Source organism: Mauremys reevesii, linkage group 6, assembly GCF_016161935.1.
Source record: "Mauremys reevesii isolate NIE-2019 linkage group 6, ASM1616193v1, whole genome shotgun sequence".
Taxonomy (NCBI): domain Eukaryota; kingdom Metazoa; phylum Chordata; order Testudines; family Geoemydidae; genus Mauremys; species Mauremys reevesii.
Genome location: NC_052628.1, coordinates 63,155,915 through 63,169,817, shown reverse-complemented (window position 1 = coordinate 63,169,817; position 13,903 = coordinate 63,155,915). Strand labels below are relative to the sequence as shown.

The 13,903-nt window shown below is 37.6% G+C and overlaps 1 long non-coding RNA gene across 1 annotated transcript; it reads left to right on the top strand.

Annotated features, from left to right (window-relative positions):
- The first annotated feature begins 204 nt into the window (after nucleotides 1-204).
- On the top strand, nucleotides 205-7,435 carry LOC120408692. Its single transcript, XR_005600887.1, has 4 exons — nucleotides 205-298; nucleotides 6,028-6,193; nucleotides 6,312-6,435; nucleotides 7,212-7,435. It is a non-coding gene; the product is annotated as an uncharacterized LOC120408692 (long non-coding RNA).
- The last annotated feature ends 6,468 nt before the right edge of the window (nucleotides 7,436-13,903 follow it).

The following is a 13,903-nucleotide window of genomic DNA, read 5'->3' as shown; positions in this document are numbered from 1 at the left end:
GTAAACTAAGACAAGACAGTATTTCCAATTAGTTACACTAAATTGTTCCCACGTGGTACAGGTTTAATAAAATACTCTTTTAAATCTGCTAAGAAAAGTTTAACTATAATGAATATCATTGTATATTTTTTTGACCTCTGATATTACAACATATGCTCAGGTTGTTCTCTATTTCCCCCACTCAGATATAGGACTTTGTGATTAATATTTTTTGCTGTGTTACCTCTGCTGCTAATGAAAAACATCGGATGTTCCCTTCACTTCACAAAATGCAAACTCAGACAAAAATATTTCACAGGTGAATTCCTTATGAACACTTCTAATTGCTTAGGAACAGTGTTTAAAAATCTCAAGTAATTTTCCATTATTATAATGAATAGCATAAACTGTAATTTTTCATAGTAATTAACTTGTGTCAGCACCATTATTTTTCATTAATTATAAATGAAAAAGAATGAAAGATCACCCGCAGGAACAGATGTGTGAAATTGTCTCTGAGGTTCTGTTCTAGCTTTTTTTGTTTTGTTTTTTCTCCTTTTTCCCTTTAATAAATTGTATTGGGCATCGGAGCCAGCTATGCAAGAATACAAATAGTAGTGGATATCCAGGGGAGAATGGGACAAAGGGCATTTAATAAGGTTATGGCCTGTGAAGTCCAATATTCTAATGAAAAATGCAATTGCTGCCGGCATAAGAGATAAAGACAGAAAACAAAATGTGGAGCATGTACAGACTTACAGCTGTGAGAAGCTGGAGAAAACCAACCTGACAGGAAAATTCTCTTTTTTTAAAAGGAAAAAAAACCCCACACAATCTATCTATGTCAGGCTTGTAAACCTAAGGTGAACTTAATTAAAGTCAATGGAGAAAAAAACACTTTAAAGTATTATTTATTGGCTTCCATAAGTCAAGTATAAATATTCATTTGTTCATGATGCTCCCGGTCTTCTTTTCAAGACTTTTAAATTGTTTCTGGAGGGAATCAATTAGTGTGTAGGTTTTTAGGTATTTTACCCACAGTCCCCACCTTTGCTCTTACTTTTTGTCTCCTGGGTTTGCCTCACACAAAACAAGAGCAAACATATAAATATAAATGTGGTCCCTTCTAATCCTATGATTCTATGAAATTTGGACAATTCTGATCTCCTTTAAGGTCCAAGTGAGCTCCCATTAATGTCCTTAACAAGAGTTGCTGCAAGTTCTGAGCACTTTTAACTCCTACTAATCAATAGTCTTGTTCAAGCAAATGTAATCTATCCTATTTTGATTGTCGTGTGATGTGGAGCTGGGCAGGAACTGGATTTTCCATTTTGCAGGACATTCTGTGAGTTCAATTATTTTTCTGCTCTGAAATATAATGAAAACAAAAAATGCAAATTGTTCCTTTGAGACAAAATTCTGGGAAAAAATGGGTTGATTGGAATATTTTGTTTTGATAAAATAGAAATGTTGCATTCTGATTCTGACTCTTTAATTTAAATATTTTTATAACAAAGTTTCAAAATGAAAAGTGATTTAAAAAAAAAAATCAAAACATTCCTTTCAAAACAGAACCTTATCAAAATGCTTCCTCCCTATAATTTCTCTAAATTAAGTGTTGTCAAAATTGACAAATTTCAGTTTTGATGAATTAGCATTTTCTAATGGCAAAATTTTGATAGCTTTAGTGTGATGCAATTATCTCTGACTCAGTTACATTTCAGCAGCTCAGGTAAGTCACTTGCCTTCCTCCCCCCATTCCTGCCATGAGTAGTAATCTGCTATTGTATCATACTGTAATCTGGTACTGTAGCTAGCATGTCCACCCACTTTTTATCCAATATGTTTTGCAGCTGCTTACCTCACAATGCCTGGAACAAAAATACAGAGAGTCCACATACAGGCACAGTCTAAATGGCTCCCCCCTTATGCCTTAATGTGGCTGTACTGTTACCAGAATGACATTATGTGATTCTGATGTCACTATGTTAAATGTAACTATGTTAAATGTTTGCTTTCTGTTACCGATTGTTTGCAGAGAGGAACTGGAGCAGAATGGCTCACAACTGTTTTTAATGTGATAGATGAGCTCTTATAACTAGGGAGTGAGAAAAAAATTCACTGCAGAAGAAACACAACTCACCATTGTCAGTGTTTTGGGTCCTTCTTTTGGGCCATGTAACACTCTTTATGTCAATGGGAGTTCCCTGAACAGACCGAGAATAGTTTATAAGGCCTTCAGGATTCAGTCTTTTAATAATACAATAAAAAACAATCAAAACAAGTGAATTATTAGAGATGCATAATAGGACCTTCTGATCTCTTTTGACTATACATATCAAAGTCTCCTAGGACTTTTCTGTTTTGCCCAAACTAAGCCTGTTCTGCCCAGCAGTCTGTTGCATCATCTTTTGAAATTCACAGTTGACATTTAAACTAAAAACTTGGTTTCTTTGTATATTTTGCTTTTTATTACAAAAATAATAATGTTGAAAACCTTTTTTCACCTCACAAAAGAAAGGTGTGGTTCAAATGGCCATTATATATGAAATCTGCTTTTTCATTCTGGAAATCATGATGGTCTTAAAATGTATCATGTGACTTCTACCTTAAGAAAAAGAGCATTGGCATATCAATTTCTGTTTTAATGGTATCTTGTTAAATGGTGTGTTAAAGCAATTATCCATAAAGGTGATGCTATAGAAGAAGGTCTCATACATAGCCAGGGGAACCTACACTGTTATGATTAAAAAAAAAAAAACCTAACGTAAAAATTATCCACCACTTTATAAGCAGCTGGTGTACTGTAAAGACTGCAGGTAAGCATAACATGACTATGATTGGTCAAATCAATGAGCAAATATACTGCTGTTTTCTAAAAGAGCTGAATGTTATTGAAAAACTAGTCAAGAGCTAGGACTATGAGGGAATTAGTCTTATCAAACCCTTTGGTCATGTGGTAATGTGTTGAAGTTATGAGGTCTTCATGTGATAAATAAGGGTACAGCCTAAGCAAGATGCACCACTCTAAATGGCTCTTCAAACCATGTTCATGGAATGAGTATGGTTGAAAATGATGCCAAGATTCTTAACTTGTCTCACTGGGCCAGATCTTTAGCTAGTCTAACTGGAAAACCTCAGCTGAAGTCAATGTGGCAATGCTGGTTTTACAACTGCTGAGAATATGGCCTACCCGTAAATAGACTCCCCCAATAAGCAGAAATTCAAAGGAAAGAGAATTATTGAAAACTGTCTACACAGCATAAAGTTTTATTTTTTTCCCCTAGAGTTAAGGAGGAGGTAGCTCCAATATAATTTGCATATTCCATCACTGCAGAATCTGAGCTTGCCAGCAAAAGATTTACAGCTTTTGTCATCCATGTACTGATGATATTCTATCACTTATTTGGAAATTTTCTCACCAAAAGGTCTCCTATAAATATGTGCAACATAAAAGAAAGGCATAATGCATGAAGGAGAACACCTTCACCCATTTTATCACTAAGTTCCATTTTCTAAGTGTAACACCAATAGATCCTGATCATCGTCGGACGGGATCAAACCTGAGATTTGGAGCTAAATGCATGAGCCTCTACTGCCTGAGTTAAAAGCCATGGTCCCCTTAGCTAATGATGTAGAGAAGACTAATTAATCTCTAAGTGGTCTTGGTGCCACTAGAGGGGATAGAATACCACAACCAGGAGGTGTGTGGGTTACATAAGTATGATCTATAATACTGGAGGACACATCTGCAACTTTCCATTGTTGCCCAATCAAATTATATATCAGTCATGTCATGTCAAAACCTGACCAAAATGGCCATCTAATCCTGCTTTATTGTCAGTAGATGGTCATTCTTATGATCCTCACTTATGCAGTTTCAATTCCTAATGAAGTCCAATTGAAGTCCAGTGTCACTGATATTGTTGGGTTCAGTACCACAGTCTTTCACCTATTCCAATAAAATGGATATTGGAGACTGAATAGTAATTAACCATCCCTCCAGCATCAAGGAATGTTTTATGAGGCAAGAGTGGATATGTCTTAGAATAATCAGCACCCTCTACTTAATTAATGAGGCATAGGTAATGTCAGTCAACAATGGCATCAGACATACAAACTTGCCCTGAGAAGCAAAGATGGAATAGTAAATGGTGGGCATAATAGAACACAGAAGATGGTGGCCACTTATCAGAAATAAAATTGAATAGATGTACAGATGTTTTTCAGTCTGGAGGCGGGGGGAACCCTCTCCTCTGACACAGGAAATATAGTCTTTTTGGAGCTAAACTACAGAAGCAGATTCTGAAAAGACCCCTAGGTGCAAATGGATAATGATTATCATAAATGGATTGGATTCTGGGAAAGAGATTTGAGTAAAAATCAAATTCAGTCCTAGTTTAATCAACTTCATTAAGTAGAGTTTCACCTTTTTATGCCAGAGGTGAATTTGGGCTAAAAAGTGTCAAATGTGTCAATAGAGAGAACAGATATAAGAAGTCACAAGAGGGGTAACAATCAACAGAAGATTGCTAAAAAATTCCCTCTCTCAGATTGAATTATATAATTGTATATTAGTCAGTTAAGCTGTTCCAGGTGAGAAAGGAAGAATGGAATCACTCTCGAGAGCTCAAAATAATGCGGACAGAACAGTAGCATCCTTTCCATTAACTGTAAGAATGAAGTCTTTAAAATTCTGAGTATCATGTGAAATAATTTAATTATGTTATCACAGTAAAAGCTGTATTATCCAGCACTTTACCAACCAGAAAGATCTATACACCAATATTTCTGATCTTCATTGAAAGTCCAGTTTATAGTTTGGTTTGTGTGGGGCCGGTTTTGGTTTGCATGGTTTGCGAGGCTCCTGACCTGGCTCCCTGTGGCTCCCCGAAGCAGCAACATGTCCCTGCTGCTCCTAGGCGAAGGGGCGGCAAGGCGGCTCTGTGCGCTGCCTCCGCCCACAGCTGGTGCCTCCACAACTCTCACTGCCTGCAGTTCCTGGCCAATGGGAGCTACGGAGCCAGCGCTTGAAGCAGGGTGGGGCCAGTGCACTCAGCCATGCCTCTGCCTAGGAGAAGCAGGAACATGTTGCTGCTTGTGGGAAGCCACCCGAGATGAGCACACCTATTTTGGCACCCCAAACCCCTTTCCCTGAGTCCCCTCCCACAACCAAACTCTCTTTTAGGGAACCAGAATTTTTGACTTACTGGCACCCCACACACCCCCAGCATAATAGGTAACAAAGCTTTTACTGTAGTAGCACATCATTAAGCTATTCATATGAAAAGGCCATAATCTAATGCAAAAAATTCAAGCCCCATATCCTTTATATACTTGTATATAATAGATCCACAATTTTGATAGCTATAAAAGAAAATAGCTAGAATAACTAAAACCAATGTCCTAGTGTCACACAACTATCTAAATGCATGTTTGTTGTCACCATACAGTACAGATAGCTTGTGGAGAAGATGTCACATGAAAAATTATTCTCTACGTCTTGGTCATTCAAAGGCCTGGCCTATTGGTACTAATGTACTGTAAAATAATGGTTCTGACTAGCAAGCATTTTGTGACAATATTGTGATTCTAACACTGGAAAAGGGGAAAAAAACAGTCCACTTATATGACTGTGAAAGACACACACAGCTTTCTGATTGGATTTACAGTCAGAAATTACAAAATATCATTTCTTTTGAGATTATAGAGGCATTTACAGAGACTACCATGAAACTAGACAACTTTCAATCTAAATATCAAAGTGCCTTTAGTTCCAGTTTCAAAGGAGATGATACAAAAATAAACACTGAACAAAGAGAGTTAATTATATGTTTCCAGATAATTTTATTAAATAATAATGATTTAAAGAAGCCAGCACAGACTTGATGGCTTTTAGCAAGTTCTGTTTTTCTATGGAATCATTAGGAATTTGTGCCTGATTTTGTAGTATACTCTACAGTGAATTATGGATTATTATATTTGACAAGTAGTGTGATCGTGGCTGATTTTTACTTCATTTATTCTCTCCTCTTCCTCCCCTGACAGGGCAGTACTAACTTGGGCACCTTGACTTTTGAAAATGATCCTCAAGTGAATGAATATGGCCCAACACTAGATGCCATTTACACTGGTGTAAAGCAACAGTAAATCTGCTGAAACCAAGGGGATTACATTGTTGTAAAAAAAAACCCTGGGAAAACAGAATCAGATAGTAAACAATAATTATTAAAATATTTGTATTTACTTGCCTTAAATAACCATTGTTATTCTTAGATTTTAAGGCCAGAAGGCACCATTAAGATCATACTATGTGATCTCTTTCATTGTAGAATCTCACCCTGCAAATTCTGCATCCGTCCTATAACTACTATTTGAGGGATAATATGTCTTTAAGAAAGACATCCAGTCTTGATTTAAAGATGCCAAGTGACGGAACATCTACCACATCCTTAGGTAAGTTGTTCCAATGGTTAAGTACCCTTGCTGTTAAAAATGTGTGCCCTACTTCTACTCTGAATTTGTACACCTTCACCTTCCAATTACTGGATCTTGTTATGCCTTTTGATGCTAGGTTAAAGAGTCATTTACTATCAGGAACCTCTTCTCCATACAGGCACTAGCAGACTATGCTCAACTGACCTCTTAACTTTCTCTTGTTAGATTGAGCTTCCTCAGTCTCACACTATAAGGGCATGTTTTCCAGACCTTAAATAATTCTTGTAGCTCTTTTCTGTAACCTGCTCAGATTTTCAATTTTTTTTTTGAAGAATGAACATCACAGCTGGATACAGTATTCCACTAATGGTCTCACTCATTCACTATTCCTATTTTATATTCTCCTGCTTATACATACCAGTATCATGATTGCCCTCTTAGATAGAACATCATGCGGGGAGCTCATATTCCATTGTCAGTAGCAGTAATAGCAGTAATACAGTAGTATACTCTACAATGAACTCTATAGTAGTAATATATACTATTATCCCTAAATCCTTTCAACTGTCACTGCATACCAGGATACTGTCATCCATCTTGTGTGACCTACATTCATTGTTCCTAGACATGTGACCTTACATTTGGCTGTATTAAAATGTATGTTGTACAAATAAGCATAATTTATTATGTGATCCAGGTTGGTCTATATCACCGACCTGTCCCCATCATTATTTATCATTCTAAATTTTTTGTCATCTACAAACATTACAGCAATTTTATACCTTTTTTTCCAGGTCATTGATAAACATTGGACCAAGAACATTTCCCTCTGGGACCCCATTAGAAGCAACCCATTGGATGATGATTGACCATTTACAATTACTTCTTGAGATCTATCATTTAACTGGATTTTAATCAATTTAATTTGGGCTACGCTGATTTTGCATAGCACTATTTTTATTAATCAGCATGTCATGTGGGAATAAGTGTAAGACTTACAGAAGTCTAAGTATATTATGTCAAGACCTTTATCAAACATGTAATCTCAGTAAAAAAATCATATCAAGTTTGCTTGCAAGGACTGATTTTCTATAAGTCTATGTTGATTCAGATTAATTATGCTACTATATTTTAATTCCTTACAGATTTGATCCTATACCCATCTTTCTATCATTTTGCCCAGGATTGACGTCACAAAGCTAACCAATAGATAGTTTGCTAGATAATATTTTAAAAGAGTAAATTGGATTATCAAAACATTAGCTTTTTGCCTGTTCTCTGGAACTTCCCCAATGTTCCAGGATTTGTTAAAAATCAACATTAGTAGTTCAGAGAGCTCTTCAACCAATTGCTAATACTCTGAAGTGCACATTATCCATTGTTACCAATATAAAAATGTTTAATTGTTGCTGTTTAACATCGCCTTAGTTACCAATGAAATAGAAAATATTTCTTTATTGCTGTAAGATATGAGAACATCATCCTGCTTCTTTCCAAATTTAGAACAGAACTATTTATTGAATACCTCTGCCTTTTCTGCATCTTGAATGACAGTTTTACAATCCTTATCTTATATTATTATACCATTGCTAGGATTTGGTTAGTTCATGATCTATTGAAATAATTCCTTTTGATTTTGCCCTTAATCCTACTGGCCAGAGGTTTTCATGGATACATTTAGTTTCCCTTATCAGTTGTCTGCATTTCCTAATTGCCAATTAGTACTCATTGCAATCCACCTACCCATTTCTCTATCTTATACATTTTTTAAATATTTAATTGCTACTTTGAGTTATGAGTGTTAACTAGTCTCTCTCTTAGAAGGTCCCATACCACTACTCATATCATTTCAAAAACTCATCTTTTAAAGCATCTCTCCCCATGAGGTTATTTCACATTTCTTGATTAACTATTGGTGAAAACTTTGGGTTGGAGGCTTGGGAAAGGAAAATGTTTAAAGTGAAGAGTTGGTTGATAGCCTTGATTTAAATAACATTGCTTTTCTCCATACCCATCAATTTGGCTTACATAATTTTGTCCACATAAATAATGTAATTATCTGGAATGTGTAACAACAATGAAAGAATTAAATAAATGTATTAGCAGCATCCCCCAGAAGAAAGATCATTTTAGAAAGATTTTAAAGACAATTAGTAGGATAAAATTCAGTTTGAAAAATAAAAGTAATCTTTATGCTACATATGTACAAAATTTTAGATTTGTGTTCTAGGCCTTTTCTTAGATAATTATCAGTTTTATCATTAATGTTGCCATTTTACCCTCTGGTGAACTGGGCCCTCCATGATTAGAGGCATCAAAATTTGTACTGAACTCTTTGGCACATCTCTAAATTATATGCAATTTATTTAGCAGTTACTCTGTAATTAGGGTCGTAATTTGAGCTATCGAGTTCCATGCATGTTATTTATAATTGCAAGATCAATTTGCAGCTAGCTGATTTTACTAGTATGATTTGAGCATCTGTAATATTTAAATACTATTTTAAAATGACAGTGGTTAAGAGTACCACATTAGGATGCATTTCAGTTAAAATAGATACAATGGGAACCTTTGCAAGACAGAAGATGCAGAAGGATGCAAAAAATACCGTCACAACCAGCAAGACTGATTTAAAAAAAATAAATCACATTTTGTGATCATGGATTCCAAGGATCAAAGGGATCACTGTGATCTGACCTCCTGTATAAACACGGACAATAGAATTTCCCCCAAATGATTCCTAGAACATATCTTTTAGAAAAAAAAAATTTGATTTAAAAATTGTCAGTGATGGATATTCCTCCATGAGTTTTGCTACAGTCTTCCAATGGATAGTTAGTTTCACTGTTAAAAATACACGCCTTAGTTCAGTCTGAATTAGTCTAGCTTCAACTTCCAGCCATTGAATAATGTTGTACTTCTGCTACATTGAAGAGCTCATTAGTAAATATTTGTTCCCCAGGTAGATATTTATAATAAAGTCACCCTTTTACCTTCTCTTTAATAAGTTACATAGACTGAGTTCTTTGAGTCTATCACTATAAGGCATGGTTTCTAATACTTTCATTGTCCGGCTATGCTGGAGGAAGGACAGGAGACACTGGATGCAACTTTATTCCTAAATATCTGGAAGTACCTGGCAGATAAAAGTATACAGAACACATAATTCCATAATCATTTACATAGACCTGGAGTGGGGGCTGCTTCATGCCATACCAGTCACAGGAGCCTGAACCCTCCATTTCCGCTCTTTTAAAGAATACCTCCTTTAAATCCTTTATTAATCTATTTTATCTCATCACCATATCCCTTCACTATGGAGTACCAGCACTGGACATCCACCCCAAGCATATGTAATTAGTAGCAACATCATAGCCTCACCTATAGGCGCCTACTCGGTGGGTACTCCAGGGCTGGAGCACCCACAGGGAAAAATTAGTGGGTGCTCTGCACACACCCGCAGCCAAGTTCCCCTCCCCCCCCGCCCCACCTCTTCCTCCCCCTGAATGCACAGCATCCCCACTCCTCCAGCTACCTCCCAGCGTTTCCCGCCCGGCCGCCCCCAAACAGTTGTTTGCATGCTCGGGGGGGAGGGCAGAATGGGAATGTGGTGTGCTCAGGAGAGAAGGGGAGGCCAGGGCAGGGATTTGGGGAAGGAGTTGGAATAGGGGCAGGGAGGGGCTGAGTTGGGGCTGGGACTTTGGGGAAGGACTTGGAATGGGGGCAGGGAAGGGGCGGGGCCTCATGGAAGGAGTGGAATGGAGCAGGGCTGGGGTCGGGGCAGAGGTCGAGCACCCACGGAAAAGAGGGGAAGTCGACACCTATGACCTCACCCCTGTTCCATGTCTGTCTGAGCTAAACCTCCAACCCACTGTGAGGAAGGAGGAAGGAGTATTTCCTTCCCAGCCCCCAGAGAAAGAAGCAACTAGCATAATGCCCACAGCAGATCATGACAAAACTTGGCATGTATCTACTTCCATGGGAGGGAAAGTGGAATTTTTCTGCAGCAGGAATAGCCCCTCTTCTCTTCTGCTCACCTAGGAGGGGATGGCTCAGCTTCCCCATGCTGACTGGGTATGAAGCTGCTGCAGCAAGTCACTTTGGCTCTCTAGACCTTAAGAAGGCCACACCCTTTTCCTACAAGTTGGACATGGTTCCCACCACTCAATGTTCAGTGAGGTCATTCTCATGGCTCTTCTCTGAACCCTCTACAATGTATCAACTAAAACTAGACACAGTATGTCAACAGCCCTTACACCAGTGTTAAATATAGAGGTAAAATTAGCCTCTCTGCTCCTATTTGAGATTCCCATGTTGATGCATCCCAAGATCTTTTGGCGAGAGCATCACACTAGGAGCTCATATTCAGATGATTATCCACCATGACTCCCAGATCTTTTTCAGAGTCACCGTTTACCAGGATGCAATCCCTCATCCTGTAAATTTGGTCTATACTCTTTGTTCCTGGATGTATACATTTACATTTAGCCATATTAAAACATACATTGTTTGCTTGCAATCCAGATCACTCTATATCAGTGACCTGTCCACTTCATTGTTTAACATTCCCCCGATTTTTGTGACATCTGCAAACTTTATCAGTGATGATTTTACGTTTACTTTCAGGTCACTGATAAAAATGTTAATAGCGTAGGGCCCTGCAGGACTCCACTGGAAACACAATCACTTGATGACATTTTCATTATTTTATAACAAAACAAAAGAAAAGAATAGTTGTTTCAAAGAACTAATTTTCATCAGATCAAAAATATGAACATTTTATAACAGCACATAATATTGCCTTCCTCACCCATGAATAAAAATTTCACTTAACAAAACTTGAAAAAAGAAATCTCCGCCTTCGTTGTTAGTTTCTTATAGAAAATCAGTCTTTACAGTCTCTGCAACATATTCAGGCTTCTGGCAATGTGGAAATGAGATTTTTAAAAAATGTATTGGGCTTCAAAGCAGACAGTGAGCTTCAGAGAATGCTTATCAATCTATCTATGCTTCCCCTCTCATGGACAAAGAAGGTTCTGCCACTCAGAAAAATAAGACTATTAAATAAGAGTAGTCAGTGTAACTGAATTCATTAGCCAGGTCTGTGGATTTCCCTTCTACACAGAGCTCACCCATGTTGCTGTCTGTGATCCATTAGTCTCTGTCTGAGAGCAGAGAACAATCTATTCTACCAAAGTAGGCCCTGAAGTCTGGCATCTATATGAGCCAACCCGTCAAAAGAAGCAATTAGAGGGAAAGTGTAGAGGCTACAATAAACTAAAAGATAGGGAACTGAAGATAGGAATTGAAGAGAATATAAGAAGGAGGAGAATGACAAAGGAGGAAAATAACTAGATATTAGAGAAGAAATGAAGGGAAATTATCCATTCCTGAAGAGTGACTAATCTGTGCGGAGGTGTGTGTATAGCTCCCATTATTGGATGAGTACACTTAAATGTACACAAACATATGGATCCCACCCCAGAATGTCCTTCTAGAGTGCCTGTTGCAGATGGCCTACACAGTAGCATCTCAGTAGGTTTTTTGCAGTGGAGCCAAAAATCAGAGAACTTCGAACTTGCAGATCCCCTCTGCCAATGGATTTTCTGTCATTCATATGTAGTTAAATGAATATGGCAACCACAATTTGGCTTTAGTTCCATAAATAGTATTTAAATATACTTTTATATTAACATCTATGATTTCTGAATATTTTCAATATAATAAAGAGAAACTACTTTATTGATAATTTCTCCCAGTGGTATTTCAGGCTAAATATATTACTTTGATTAATGGGCCCATGTTGAATTTTCCTGCTATTCAGGTGAAGTGAAAGAAATGCAATTTGCTTTGGTCCCATTTGCAAAAACATAGAAAAAGATGTCACTTTTAACTACTGCAGAACCAAAACATGAATGGAAATTCAATTAAGTTTGTTGAACATGAGCATTAAAACTTGTTCAGCAGCAAATTTTATACAGCACATGTGGCCAAAAATGGACAAAACATAACAGTGGAAAAGTGAAACTATTAACTGGATGAAGCTGGAAGTTTTAGTAGAATGATTTATGGGGAACCCCTTTCTTTTATTTCCTTGCTTCCTAACTGAGCAGGGAAACTGGAAAATACTTTTGATACTGTCATCCTTGAGACCTAACATTCCAAAAAAACTAGAAAGAGTGTGAAGAGAAGCAAAGGGGGGAAAAGGCATGAAGAAACAATGTCATTAGTAACCTCCTCCTCCAACCCTCATTAATAATTTCAGTTTTTATTCACTGTGGGGGGCAAAGGACAGACAGGAGAAGATGGTCATGCAGATACAACTACCAGTGTCTGGCCAAAAGAGTGTCTGAAACAATTTAATCTTCTCTATCAGATTTAAAATAGAACAGATTAATATCAGGTCAGCACTTGTTAGGCTTCTCAGTTGAATTTCCCACACAGAACAACTGGTGCAAATAACGAAGTATCTCTACTGAAATAAATAGTGGTAGTCCAGATTTGCACCACGAAAGGTTTGGCCTTCTAAAAAATAAGGTTTCCCTGCTATACAACTACAATGGCATTCTGCAACAACAAAAGAATGGTTGTGAAAAAAATATTCCAAATGTGAACTCAGTGCAGACTAAGTGTTGTTTTCCTGAGGGCAGGTCTACACTAAGGGTGGGGGTCGAACTAGGGTACGCAAGTTCAGCTACGTGAATAGCGTAGCTGTACTCGAAGTACCCTAGTTCGAACTACTTACCTGTCCAGACGCCGCGGGATCGATGTCCGTGGCTCCAAGGTTGAATCCACCACCGCCATTTGCAGTGGTGGAGTACCGGAGTCGACCGGAGCGCGCGGGGAGTTCGAACTATTGCGTCCAGATTAGACGCGATAGTTCGAACTCCGAGAAGTCGAACTCACCGCGTCGACCCGGCAGGTAAGTGTAGACTAGGCCTGAGTCTGCAAATGACCTGTTTTTTGTCAACTTTGAAGTCAAATGATAATTGAAATGCCAATATTATTAATTATGTCACTGATTATTACTTTTATCAGGAATATCCAGATATTTTGCTTAGCCCTCAGTCTCTAATCATCTCCCATACCAACTTAGGTTCCAAAAGTCTCAATGTCCACTACCCAACTGGCAAAACCTTTGGCTTCCCCTCAGAAAACTTCTACTATGCCGCTCTAGATAATCAACAATTCAGCTTAAAATTAAAAAAATATATACACGAAGGAACAGCATAATATTGAATTGAATCAAATAACACAAGGGCTACTGAACTGATTGTAATTATTAATTTCAATATTCAGTTCAATAAAAAAAATCTCAATTTTTAAAAAGTATCTTTGCTGTTGAAGACATTCCAGCAAGCAGCAATGGAGTGCAATAAATGCAGACCTTTTGATGCAGATTGCAGGTCAAGCTTGCTGCAAAGTACATTGGGCCTTGATTACAGCAAGCATTGACTACAATACAAATATGTTTCTTAGGCTTATG